Source organism: Arvicanthis niloticus, chromosome 16, assembly GCF_011762505.2.
Source record: "Arvicanthis niloticus isolate mArvNil1 chromosome 16, mArvNil1.pat.X, whole genome shotgun sequence".
In the NCBI taxonomy this organism is placed as follows: Eukaryota; Metazoa; Chordata; class Mammalia; order Rodentia; family Muridae; genus Arvicanthis; species Arvicanthis niloticus.
Window position 1 is genome coordinate 7,501,042 of NC_047673.1, and position 11,170 is coordinate 7,512,211.

Below are 11,170 nucleotides of genomic sequence, written 5' to 3' on the forward strand. Positions count from 1 at the left end.
GGTCCTCTGGAAGAGCAGCAATGCTCTTAACCACTGAGCAATGTCTCCAGCCCTGTTACAGCATTCAAAGTATGATTATTGTGGAGGGAGGGGCACTCGCACAGGCTATAGCACACGTGTGGAGGTCTGAGGACAACATTGTAGAGTTGGCTGTCTTCTACTACCCTTACATAAGTTCTGGGGACCAAATTCACGCCAGGTTTGCATAGCAAATATCTCTACCTCTCAGCCACTTTGCCAGCCCTCTTGTATTATTTTGATGCTGTTCTATAACTATGGATCCAGGAGCTTTGTAGTTATGAAGACTATCTACTCATGAGCCAGTCCATCAGCCTGCCCTGGTTTCACAGATGCTGTCAGAAAGCACCAGTATCCTGGGTCAGCAATGATGGGCACATAGCATAGCTTTCCAAATCAGTGATGTGGCTGGTCTAGCCGGGTGTCAGCACACCATGAGCAGTGCTGTTTCAGAGGACAGGAATCCAGATATTTGCTAACAGGCAGGATGCTGCTCCTCTCTGGAGGAGATACCATCTTTTGTCCTTCGAGGCTGTTTGCTATGGAGGCCTTCTGGAAAGGAGGAGCACTTGGGAAAAAGGGCAGTTAGTGTCCCGTTTGAAAAACGTGCATCTATGTGAGACTCCTGTGAGGGGTGTTTCCTAATGCACCCCATAGTCAGCTTTATCTAAGGCTTTGAAGCTGACAGTGTAAGAAACAGCCACAGTGCTAGACATGATGGCTCATACTTTTAATTCCAGCACTTGGGAGGTAGAGACGGGTCTCTGTGAGTTACAGGAAAGCCAGGACTACACAGTGAGACTTTGTCTCAAAGAAGAAGGAGGAGGAGGAGGAGGAGGAGGAGGAGGAGGAGGAGGAGGAGGAGGAGGAGGAGGAGGAGGAGGAAGAGGAAGAGGAAGAGGAGGAAGAGGCGGCAGAGGCGAAGAAGAAGAAGAAGAAGAAGAAGAAGACGAAGAAGAAGAAGAAGAAGAAGAAGAAGAAGAAGAAGAAGAAGAGAGGAAAGAAAGACAATGCTACTACCATATAAAGCTTTATTGACCCATTTAATCCATTTAGACATTAAGGAAAATTAATTTGTTAGAGTTTTACCACCTGGAGAATTAAATGAATTAAGGTCTTACAGGGGAACAGGGGAGCTCTGGATGGAGAGAGTCCTGGATGGTGAGAGGTGATGGGCTATTCTGTACTTAATGGTTGCCCGTTAGGTAACTTTGGCCTGAGTGACTACAGGCCGCTGCTTGTCCATGGACCATACCACAGAGAGGCAGTTAATTGATCCAACAGCATTTTATGTTGTGCTGATTCAGCGACCATGTGAGAATGAGCCAGAGGGGCTGTGCTTCTGGGAAGGGGATGAATGGAGCTGGCAGAGCAGGTCTGGACTTCACCACACTGGGCACATGACCTTGTGCATTAACCCCCACCCCCTGCAAAACCCTCCTCTTCTCTGAACAGTGGGGTTATTTTCTTGCTGGCTGGAGAAGTTGTTCTTTCACCAGGAGCCCCTTACAGGAAGAGACTGGGAGGAGTGTTTTCCTGGTAGAGTGGCTGTTTTAGTTTCACTTCTGTTCCTGTAATAAAATACTATGACAGCAACCAGTATAGGGAGTAGAGGGTTTACTTTCAGTCAGAATTCCAGGTTATAGTCCATCACTGTGGGGAAGTCACAGTGGCAGTAGCTTGAGAGAGCTGTCACTCCACAGCCAGAGAGAATGGACGCATGGCTTGCCTGCTTGTTGGCTTGTGCTCAGCTTACTCTTATACACTTCATTCCCTGTCAAGGGGATGATGCCACCCACAGTGGGCTTAATTTACCTACTCTTACACAGTTCATTCCCTGTCAAGGGGATGATGCCACCCACAGTGGGCTTAATTTACCTACTCTTACACAGTTCATTCCCTGTCAAGGGGATGATGCCACCCACAGTGGGCTAGATCTTACATCAATAAGTTTAACTAAGACAATTCCCCATAGATAATGCTCACAGGCCAACCTAACGTACACAACCTCACGGAGACTCTTCCGGCAAATTCTGGGTTGTGTCGAGTTGACAGAGCTAACAATCTCAGTGAGTGCATGAGAGTCCGGAGCTACCTGGGTAGCATGCACAATTCTCATGCTTGGTGCAACTATGCTCAGTATGGGGTTTGTGATGCTTGGTACCTCATGGTGTGTGTGTGTGTGTGTGTGTGTGTGTGTGTGTGTGTGTTGGAGGGGTCTCTTAAAGTTCTGCTCCTGACTGCAATCCAAAGGTCTAGAGTTCAGCTTTACACGTTCTCCGAGGCAGATGAGAGACCTACCAAGTGTCTCAAGTGATAACCACAGCTACAGAGTAAAGAAACAACCGATGTCTCTTCTGTCTCCTGTTGGCACAGCCCACCAGCCTAGCTGTGACAGGGGAAGGCTGTGGTGACAGCATATAGACCACGGATCTAGCTGCCCCTTAAGGAGCCATGCAATGCTGAGAGGACAGCCTGTCCGCCACGTCCATCATGGTTTGTCCAGCTCACAACACCTGAAGATCAGCAGCTGATGAAGCTACATGAAGAATAAAAAATGCACAGATGCATAGTCAGAGGGGTAGACGGAAAATGTGGAAGTCTGAATAAACAAACCAAAAGCCCCTCCTGAGGCTCTCTTGCTCTGGTCAAGCTCCTCCTCAGCGCCATGAGCAAACTCAGTCTGAAGTCCTGCATGGACTCCACCCGCTTCTGTAGCAGCTCCACAGGCAGCTTGGGTTTCCTGAAGCCCAGGCCCATGGCGAGACAGTGTGTGCTACACCAGTGACATCTGTCCACATCTCCAAGAACTATCCATGGAGCCTTGGGATGGCTGTCAACCAGGGGTAAGAAGAGGCAAGCCTATGGACAAACACCAAGAGGACACTGTCTGTGGAAGATTGTGGTTTGCCCAGTTTGTGCATCTCAAGGTCGGTTGGTGGACAGCCTCGGGTAGAGAATAAATTAAATAAACAAAAGTAGGCTTCAATAGAGAGATGGATATACAAATGACAGAAAGGGAGGGAACGAAAGAGTTTCACTTACTGGGGGAGTTTCTGGACTTTTCCTTCCTTTTGGAGGAAATGAGGAGATACAAGGAGCATGAGCAAGAACCTGGCTCTGAAGTGCATGGCACGTCTTTGACTTTCAAGAGCATGTCCCGATATGGAGCCAGAGACACCCTCCAGGTTCAGCGTCACCTGCTTGAAAAATTCTGTATGCCATATCAGTAGACCTTCCAGAAAAATCAAAGCAGTTGATCCCCCAAGATCCCGGAGAAGCTGAAGGGGCCTAGACACCAACAGAGTCGCCACTCTGTCCTGTCTTTGTAAGCCTTGATAGATAATCCTCAGGAGAGTACAAAACCCCCGTGTGAGGAGGTAGGTGGAGTTAAGAGGAGCTCTTGGCTGTTCCAGGTCTTCATGGTCTCAGCTCCACATGGAATGGCCCTCCTGGGCTCTGAGAGGCCTGGCACAGCTCATTCCATTCCCACAGAGTAAGCTCCATCTTTGTGAACCTCTCTGGAGAGGGGTAAGAGTATAAATGTTTCTTGGTGAAAAGACTCCAGATAAGTCAAGTTAATTTTCTTGAAAGACAGAATAACCCTGAGCTGAGGAAGCCTCCCAGTGTCCTGAGTGAAGTGTTGGGTGTATAGTTTTAAGACATAGGAAACAAAATATTGAGCAAAACCATGGAATGTCCTAGATCCATGAAACCCACCATAGCCAGGCAAGCTCTTCCCTGTGTCGATGTCCCCCAAGGCCTCTGCTTTTCAACATCCATCACCTCCACTCAGGGAGGACTCAGTAGATGACGTAAGGTGCTCGACCACATCAAAGGAAAGTGCTCTGTGGACACGGGGTATTAAAAATAGACAAGAAACCAGAAAACGTTCAAACCGGAGATCAAAGTTTCCTGTGCAGCTCAATACACTGTGTGTTCAAAAAGCAGCATGGTCACGCCCAAAGGTGAAGCCACACAGCGTGTCATCCCAGCAAGGAAGGCAGTGTGGGGTCTGAGAATGGCTGCTGGCAAGCAGGCCTTGGGGTCAAAGGTCATGCAGGAGAGACAGGGTTAGACACTGCCTGCTCAGCTGCCTCTGAAATGAACCGGGGGCTGTCAAGAGGGACATTCATGGATGGGTACCATACCGAGGAACCAGTCTTACCTCTGCCTACACCCTGGCCAGGTGACCTCTCCTCTCTGTCACATGTCAGAGGGGGCTTGCTGAATAACTGATCTGGCAGTTTCCATGGAGATCTCTAATGCTTTTGATCAAACACTGTGAGAGGTGGCACCTTGTGCTGCTCAGGGAGCTGCACCCCGGGGCAAGGACACCATGGTTTTCTCAGACTTGTCACCTTCTGAAAATTACATTTGTATCCGTTTTGTGTGTTTTGGAGGAGGGCGGTGCATATGTGGAGGTAACAGGGCAGACAACCTGCATGGATGGTTCCCTTCTGCCATCACAAGGGTTCCAGAGATTGAACTCAGGTTGTTTAATGATGTTTTTCTTACCCAGTGAGCCATCCTGCCAGCCCTGGATCTGTCACTTTGATCTTTTTCCTCCAACAGTCTGTGGTCACCCATGCTAAACACACACACACAATGAAAGAACTGTTTAGTGAGCAGCCATGTGCTCACCAGCATTTCCACGAGGTCAGCGTTTGGTGTGGAACCCTCCGTCTGCCTGTGCTTACCCTTCACTCGTGGTAGTGTGTTTCAAATGCACTTCAGACACCTCAGAGCCCTCTGCAGCTTTCTGCTCCATGCCAGGTACCTGATCCTGGGAAACTGTGCCTTCCTTATCATCACAGGCATGCTGTCTCCTGCAACGAGGCTGACAGGTAGCACCACATGAGCGTTGTTCCCAGGTGTCCTCTGTCATTAAATGTCTCCTACACATCTTCGAGGTTGGCTGTGGACCTGCATCTTGGGGATTCTATCCCCAGAGTCATAGGAAAGCTGCCTCCACAAGCTACCCACAGGACACATAGTGGATGTGGGCTTTGCGGAAACACCACTGGGGGGTGGGGGTGGGGGCAGACAACAGCTGACTCAGCTTCCTGATGTTGTCATAAACATAGCAAACTTGGAAAAATATGGAAAAGCAGCCTATCAGTTAACCTTGGTGTTGGAGTTCACTCTGTCAACCTGACACAGCCCAAAGTCATCTGAGAAGCATTGCCTTGATCGGGTTGGTCTGTGGGCCTGTCCGTGAGGGATTGTCTTATCTGTTGATACTGGAAGGTACATTCTCAGTGGAGTGCACCATCCTTGGGCTGCTAGTCTTGGATCGTAAAAGAAAGCTAGCTGAGCTTGAGGCTGTGGGTGAGCCAGCAAGCAGCATTCCTCCAAGGTGCCTGCCTTGAACCTCTGCCTTGATGTCCCTCAGGAATGGGTTGCAATTAATAAATTCTTTCCTTCCTGTCTTGCTTTTCTATTGTTGTGATAAAACAGCATGACCAAGGCAACTCATGGAGAGTTTATTTGGAGCTTATGGCTACAAAGGGTTAGAGTCCACAAGGTGAAGCAGAGGCATCAGGTAGCCGGCATGGGCTTGGTGCAGAAGCTGAGACCTTACACCTAAAAACCACGAAGAGAAAGCAGAGAGAGTACACTGGAAATGGCAGGTGGTCTTTGAAAGCTCAACCTACCCCCAGTGATGCACTTCCGCCAGCAAGTCCACACCTCTTAAGCCTCTCCCAACAGGGCTACCAACTAGGGATGAAGTATTAAACTATCTGAGCCTTCGGGGTTCATGCTCATCCGAGCCCCCACACTCCCCACTTTTGTTCAGAGTGCTTTATCACAACGATACTAGTTTCTAAAAGGAACTAGAGAGCTTACGCACTTGCTCTTTTGTGTGTGAGATACGTTCATGTTGACATGCCAGCTCCCCGAGGACTGTGGAAGATGATGCACAGCATGTGGCAGTGGGATCACATCTAAGAATTGCCATAATGCCTTCTGTTATCCCCAGCGCTCAAGCTCAGTCTGCCCCATCCCCGGAGAGGTTTCTTACAGAGTCCAACCAAGGCTGTGCTTGTTTTTACATCTCTGTGTTTCTTGGACTCTAGAATATTTTCCCAAACTTCAGGTCAGTCTTCTTGCGGTCTGAGCAGCATTCTGGGTTTGCCCAGTTGTACTACCTCTTCTCCTTTATTACTCCCCTGGGCATCCTTGAACCGGAAATAATTGGTGGCAGTAATCTCCAGAATTGACTATAATAGCAGGCTTTGTTTTTTTCTTTTTTAAAAAAACTGAAAATTTGAAAAAAATAAAATGTATTATTGTGTTTGTGTGTGATGTTGGCAGCAGGGTCAGGATGCATACCTTATGTGGTGGTCAGACGACAACTCTTTGGGGTCACTTTCTCCTTCCATCTTTCTGTGGGTTGTAGGGGTTGAAATTGTGTCACCAGGCTTGTGTGGCAAGAACCCTTACCCACTGGGCCATCTCACTGTCCCCTGGAAGGCCTATGAGAAAACTTAAATACGATTTAAAAATGGGGGACTCAGGTAGGTGCAGGTGAGGTTTATGAATTGACTTACTTGTTTATGGAACTCAGAACCAATCGTCTCACCCCACCCCCACTTGATACCGGTTTCCCTTGTCTAAAGCAGAGTCATTCTCTTATTCCAGCACAGTGGAGCTGTCAGAACTGCCCTTCAGCTCCTGGGAGCAGAACAGTAATCAATGCAAGGCCAGCTTTACCTTTAGGCAGAAAGGAATATTCCAGAACATACCTTTCCTTTCTAAGCCGAAGAGATCTTGCTTCCTTTTTGGTCCTTCTTTCTCATTCTTTTTCATCTCTAAACCTTTAAAACAAAGGAAAGAGGAAAGGCTCATATGAGCTGAAAGGCCTGGAGCTTAAGAAGCAGGCCAGTCTCTTCCCAAGCCAGAGGCTTTCCCACAGAGTTCCTACCTGTCACCAACAATGTGATTTTCTCCAGAGATAGACTGGGTTTGATGAGAAGCCCCGCAGTGCCCCGTAAGTTGCCCTGTTTATGGACTGTATACAGAGTTGCTGTTGATGACTTAATCAGTTGTCTAAATGCTCCCCAGACCTTTCTGAAAGTTTGGAATTTACCGATCATTATGTAAACATATTCTTACTAAGAAGTAATCCTGCTTAAGCCTGGCAGACGGTAATCTCATTAAGGTGCATTAGAAGGCGTGACAGTGGAGCAGAGGCTGAATTCGCCTCCAGGGGCAGAGTAGCCTCATGAGTACACATGCCTGTGGCAGGTGGCTCTGCTCCCTCCTGCCATTCAGCTCAGGGGCCGGGAAGAGAAAAGAGCAGGGCAGATACCAGAATGTGGTATCTTCCGTCCCCCCCCCACCCCCACCCCAAGCCTCCTATAGACCAGAGCCACTTGAGGTTCTGCTCCATGGAGCACCTCCAGCTTTTCCCTCCCTAGGAGCTTAGGACTCTGATGCCATCTCCTGCACTCCAGGCCTCTGTGGTCATGTCCTTTCTCTTCAGGGTGGGCCTGGTAGATACACAGGAATAGATACACAGTATCCATCCCAGACTACTGACTGGTAGATACACAGAAATGGTTACAAAGTATCCCTCCCAGACTACTGACTGGTAAATACACAGAAATGGTTACAAAGTATCCCTCCCAGACTACTGTCCACCTGGAACCTGGGACTGTAAGATTATGTGGGAATAAGGTCTCTGTAGGAGTCACAGTTAAGACGTATTACAATGCACATGAGACCCTACTTAGAAATGAAGTCACCAGCACAGCAAGAAGATCCTGTGAGGAGGGAGGCAGAGGGATCAATCCACAAGCTGAGACTCTCAGAAGATGACTGTATGGCATCGCCAGTGGAGAAGCAGAGGCCACACCTCACAGCAGAGGAGGAACACTCCAGGAAGCTGCTACACACAGGCATTTGATGACAATTTAATGTCACTGTTGTGGGGAATCAGTCAGAAGTGACCCTGTGGAGATGCCCAACCTTTTATGCCCAAGGACCTGACTTGTCTCCTGATGCGCTGTCTGCCATCTCTGCCTCATCCATTACCTGCTCTTGAGGAGAGGCGTGGCCACAGAGAACAAAAACTCAGACTTGTAGCAAAATGCAAGGCTGAAAAGAAAACATTTTCCCCTTCACTTGGGCCTCCTTGTTCATAAGCTAAACCTAAGACTCCCATGCACTACACACTTGTTATTAACCACTAAGAAGAACCATTCCAAGGGACTCTGGCAAGTTGTTACTTAAAAAATAACTTGCAAATAGACTAAAACTCCCTGTGCTTTTCTCCTCTTTTTTTTTTTTTTTTTTTTTTTAAGTCAAAAAGGAGGGGTTGTTAAAATGTCCTGCTGTTACTCTTTCCTGTAGGGAGTAAGCCTTTTAAATTACAGCCCCCCAAACTCCTGCTATGCACTGAGGTTAGTCCTCTGTCTGTGGTGTGACCATGTAATGCAAGCCTCAGCTTGTATGACCTGGAATATCCATTTCCTAATGACCTCCCAGTTCAGGCTGGATTAAATATTGAAAGCAAACTCCAGAAAGATCTAAAGGGAACCTCACTGGTGCTATTGCGCTGGCTGCGCCAGACTGTTTAATAATTGATTGGCTCACTGCAGTGTTTGAATGTACTGTTTACTTATCAACGAGACAACAGTCAGGAGAGGGGCTCCACTCCCTCCTGCTTCTCTATGTCTCAGCTGAAGCTGCCTGGGGGAAGAGAAGAACCTACCTCCATGTGTCTGCTCATATGCATAGGTCAACAAGGAAGTGAGCGATGAAGGCTGGACCAGGCCCTAGCTGTCTGCAGAGCGACTGAGGTAGAGCCCTGCACCAAGGCCCTCTGCAGAGCAAATTCAGGGCCAAGGCAACTTCGAGCCTCTCCCCTTGAGCCTTCTATCCCGTATTAGCCCAGAAGGCCCCACCAAACCCTGTGTGCTTGTAAGCATGGGGGTGGGGGGATTACTGGGTGTGGCTGGTTATGTAGGACCTTGCACCAGCTCATTGAGATTTTAGCAGCAGTATGAGGGACCGTAAGTTCTGAAGGACTTGGCCACAGTAACGTTGAACTTCGTTGCTTGATGGGAAGGCCTCACTGAGGGATTAGGATTTAGACATAACCCTGATAGGTCAACAGATAGGCATGGAGGGCACAAATCAATAGTAAAGACACCAACTTTCAGCTTCTTCCTCACACTTCTGACTAGAAACAAAGGCCTAAAGACATTTTTCTCTTACTAGTAGGGCCCCATATCTGTGAACCAGTCCAGACCAGATCAGGACATGTTTACCTCAAAGCTGTGGACCTATCAATCTTTCTTTGTTCAAACTGACCAACCCTAAATTCCAACCCTAAAAGGGAAGGAAGAACCCTCAAAAATTTAAATCTACCAGTCCTCAAAGGAAGACTCAACCTCACCTTCCTGAGTCCCCCCATAAGTGCCCCTTCTCTTCAGAGGGTCTCTCCCTTTGCAAGTCTCACTCTGTGTGTGTGTGTGTGTGTGTGTGTGTGTGTGTGTGTGTGTGTTTCCTCATCCCTAATAAGAGACTGTCTTTGCCAGCTGATTCTGTCTGCTGTGCTTGAGATTTTCCAAGAGGAGACCTGTCATACTTGAGAGGCTTCCTGCCTTTTAATGCTGTAAGTGGCAGAACCAAATCAAGACCCCATAAACAGCATACTACAAAATTACTAGCACCAAAACTTGGGGTGCCGCATGCATTTCCAGGGTTCCTTTTCATCACAGAAGTGGCCTCACCATATTCCATATTCCACGCCCACAGGAACATCACCTGGGCAGCTCTGGGTCCTCACGGTTGGACCCCAGATGGGTGATTTGTTTCATAACCACCTGAGCTCAGGGAGGAGTCTCAAGATGTTGGCATGGAGGCTGTTTTTCTCTACTCTTACCTTAGTTCTTCAAGCCTGATCACGTTTCCAGCTGCAGCAGAGCAGGTGACAATGACCTCATGAGAGCTTTGCCAACAGGAAAGCCCTGGTTACTCAGCCATGCGTTTGTTCTATTTCCTCAGAAAATACAAAGAAACATCAGCTTCTCCATTTTCTACTGTGGGGGAGACCAGCTCCCTCCCCAGCTCTAGCTTCCTAGTCAGCCCACAGCAGCTCAGGGCATCAGAGCAGCTCTACCTGGGGCTGGGATCTAGGCTCCGAACCCAGCTACATCTGTGGGACTTCCCAGGATCTTAACATGTGCAACAAAAGGCACTGAAGCCTGTGTGCCTGAGATTACTCTCAGGTAACTTGGGTGAACTAAAGGAATGTGAGAACAGGAGTAGGGAGCGTGATCTGTAGACACTGGACCAGAAGAACAAGGAAAGCAGCAATGTGGTCTAACCACTCATCCATCCATCCACACACTCATTCATCTACACATTCATCAATCCAAACCACAGCTATCCATCCATCCATCCACCCACACATCTGTCCACCAGGCATACACACATTCATATATGCAAACATCCATCCATCCATCCTTCCATTGATACACACACACATATCCATTCATATACACACATATACACATACATACATACACACATACACACATCCATATATATGCACATACATATTCATTCATCCACACATACACACACTCATCTACCCATCTGTATGCATTCACACATACATCCACCTATGCGTGCATCTACTTGCTCAGTGTATATTTCTCCAGCACTGACAGGAGACCAGTGCTGTAGTAAGTCTATGGTGCAGTGATACACTGTGCTCACCAGTATATGGCATCTGAGTCCTGGTCACTATGCCATTGGGACTTATCACCATGGCCATGCTCAATACACCTTCCAGAATTGCTGTATTCTAGTTCTCTGACAGTGGAGGGTTCCGTTCTTGTTCTTCTTGTTCTTGTTGTTGTTGTTGTTGTTGTTGTTGTTGTTGTTGTTGTTGTTGTTGTTCTTCTTCTTCTTCTTCTTCTTCTTCTTCTCCTTCTCCTTCTCCTTCTCCTTCTCCTTCTCCTTCTCCTTCTCCTTCTCCTTCTCCTTCTTCTTCTTCCTCTTCTTTATAATGATCATGCGTTTAATTTTATGTGTATGAGTGTTTGCCTGCATATATGCCTGTATTACATGTTCATGCCTGCTGCATGTGGAGGCCAGAGGAGGGCCTTGAATCTTCTGGAACTGGAGTTACAGA

The 11,170-nt window shown here is 47.8% G+C and overlaps 1 long non-coding RNA gene across 15 annotated transcripts; it reads right to left on the reverse strand.

Moving 5' to 3' along the window:
- Positions 1-1,032: 1,032 nt before the first annotated feature.
- LOC117721217 (uncharacterized) lies at positions 1,033-10,626 on the reverse strand. Of its 15 annotated transcripts, none has more exons than XR_013104269.1 (7): positions 10,151-10,626; positions 9,914-10,023; positions 6,768-6,833; positions 4,719-6,508; positions 4,537-4,609; positions 3,739-3,866; positions 1,033-3,539 (listed from the first exon to the last, which is right to left on the reverse strand). It is a non-coding gene; the product is annotated as an uncharacterized LOC117721217 (long non-coding RNA). The 15 variants fall into 15 exon arrangements; XR_013104267.1 differs by having other exon boundaries at positions 6,768-6,839; XR_013104274.1 differs by lacking the exons at positions 9,914-10,023; positions 10,151-10,626 and adding an exon at positions 6,947-7,345 and having other exon boundaries at positions 4,719-4,858; positions 6,355-6,508; positions 6,768-6,839.
- Positions 10,627-11,170: the final 544 nt, after the last annotated feature.